Source organism: Microcebus murinus, chromosome 16 (genome assembly GCF_040939455.1).
Source record: "Microcebus murinus isolate Inina chromosome 16, M.murinus_Inina_mat1.0, whole genome shotgun sequence".
Lineage (NCBI taxonomy): Eukaryota > Metazoa > Chordata > Mammalia > Primates > Cheirogaleidae > Microcebus > Microcebus murinus.
Window position 1 is genome coordinate 41,088,444 of NC_134119.1, and position 2,790 is coordinate 41,091,233.

Here is a 2,790-nt window from a genome sequence, read left to right on the forward strand (position 1 = left end):
CCAGAATGTTAGGTTCACAGGCGTGAGCCACCATGCCTGGCCAGCTGTGCCTTATCTTAGCCAGCATGCCTTGATTTTCTGCTGGGGAACCACCCTCCCATCCCTCCCAGGCCAGGGGGACAGCTGCCCTGCTCTCTCCACTCATGTCAGGGGAGGCAGGAGATGGCTCAGACCCGGGGCAAGAGGGCACCACACCTCCCAGGACATGGCGAGTGACTGAGAGCAGGCCCCAGAGTCAGCCCATGATCTCAGGCTGAAAGAGAAACCCTCCTGCTGAGCTACTGCACTGTGGGGCAGGCGTCCAGAGTCTTCCGGCCTCTATCTGAGCCTATCTAAGAAGCAACCATGCAGAAAACTTGAGCTAACAGATGGAAAGGTAAGAGACGATGACACTATTTAAGCACTAGATCCGGCCACCCCTGAAACTGGAACCCCAGACTCTTCAGGTAATACATTCCTTTTTCTGCTGAAGTCAATTTAAACCAGGTTTCTGTCACTTGCGACCCAAAGAGTTCTGTTTAATAAAGTAAAAAATCTGACCCTAAAGAAAACGTTAGCTGGTTCACAATTCCCTGTGCAAAATAGGCCACAAGCCAGATGCTCCGGGCAAACATTTGGATATTCCTTTCTAAGAATGCTCATTTTTATTGTCTACGTAACCCGGATAGCTGTGGAGAAAGCAAACCAACCGCCTTCCAGCTTCTCTCTCCCACGTGGCAAGTGCTAGGAGACCGCACCAAGTCGGCCCTCCGGTGTCAGATCGAGCCCTCAGGGCTGGAGGTCCTAGGAGGCTGCGCCCTGTGCCACTTGGAGACTGTCGTGCTGCAGCCTTGGCCCAAGCACCGGAGCTTCAGATGACGAAGAACAGGACCTCTGTGGGCCCCACAAGCTGGTCCGATGGCACTTGAACCCTGCCAGTCAGAGGAGCCAGAGGCGTGAGGATCCCTCGAAGTCGGCCCTGGTCTCATACTTACCTCAGTAGGGTCCCAGTCAAACCTGAGGCCGTTTCTTTCCTTTTTGAAGGGAGGGTGGGGACAGAGAGGAAAATACAGGGCTTTTTTGACTGGACTTAGGATTCCCGGCCTCTCTCTCTGGTCGCCAGCAGACAGCCCCTGCAGGTGCCTCATCTGCTCTCGGGGCACAGGGCTTCTGAGCTGGGGGTGCTCTGAGGACTGTCCCAGAAAACATCAGTGCAGGGAGGGATGCCCAGCTCAGCGCCTGGCACATCGTAGGTGCTCAAAAAGGTTCGTTTCCTTCCTTCCAAAAGAAAACTGCCGATTTGCAAGAAAATTGTTGATTCAAGCTATAAGATATGCTACTTAAAATGCCCAAATCTTGGTATAACGCCCATGGTGTGGGAGAGAAAGAAGTAAGGAGAGAAGAAGATAGAAGGAAAGGAAGGATAGGAAAGCGAAGGAGTGGAGGGAGGGAGGGAGGACATGAGAAAATGGCCTCATTATCCACATTTCCCTGGGCCAGAAAGTGGCCAGGCAGTGCCCAGGGCACAGGGAGCAGGCAACAGGACAACGGGGTGGAGCTGACCAGCAAGAGGGTCCCAGGCCCTTTCTGCTGCCCTTCCAGTGAGGGGAGGGACCGTGGAAACCCTCGTCCTCTGAGCAAGCGGCCATCCTTTTGCCCTATGTCGGTCTCCCGCACCACTGGGACCGACCTTCATGGTGAGATGGAGGCACCAAGAGGTCACTGCACTCAGCAGTCACGTACCCCGTGGGACCGACGCTGCTGTCCCTCCTGCAAGAAAGCGAGCCCACACACCTTACCCAATGGAGGGCCTCCAGCCAGTGGGTCGAGACGTCTGCAGAAACCCCAGGGCCCTAAAAACACACCACATCACCCCGGCATCTCTGCCCACCAACCTGCCAGCCCCTCAGTGTGGGTTTTCCCCCCAATCAGCCAGCTATTCTTCAAACCCACCCCACTAACACAAAATATTCAAGCCCCCACCCCAATAACCTGAAATCAAATGTCACCCAAAAAGTCTTAACAGGGAGCTGTAGCTCAATGCTCTGATTTGCTTTTTATTTTTATTTATTTTTTGAGACAGGGTCTCTCTCTGTTGCCCAGGCTGGAGTACAGTGGTGCCATCATAGCTCACAGCAACCTTAATCTCCTTGGCTCAAGTGATCCTCCTGCATTCCTGAGTAGCCGGGACTACAGGCACGTTCTACCATGCCCGGCTAATTTTTTTCTATTTTTTTGTAGAGATGAAGTCTCCATTATGTTGTCCGGGCTGGTCTTGAACTTCTGGCCTCAAGTGATCCTCCTGCTTTGGCATCCTAAAGTGCTGGGACCTACAAGTGTGAGCCACTGCACCTGGCCTGTTTTGCTTTTTTTTTTTTTTTTTTTTTGAGACAGAGTCTCACTCTGTTGCCCAGGCTACAGAGTGCTGTGGTGTCAGCCTAGCTCACAGCAACCTCAAACTCCTGGGCTCAAGCAATCCTCCTGCCTCAGCCTCCCGAGTAGCTGGGACTACAGGCATGCGCCACCATGCCCGGCTAATTTTTTCCATATATTTTTAGTTGTCCAATTAATTTCTTTCTATTTTCTTAGTAGAGACGGGGTCTCGCTCTTGCTCAGGCTGGTTTCGAACTCCTGACCTTGAGCGATCTACTCGCCTCGGCCTCCCAGAGTGCTAGGATTACAGGTGTGAGCCACCACGCCCGGCCCTGTTTTGCTTTTTAAAGAAAGTTTCACAAGAACATTTCATCTATTAAAATAATTTCTGCAAAGTCTTTCGGAATAATAAAATTCATTTTCCCTGCTCGAGTAGCA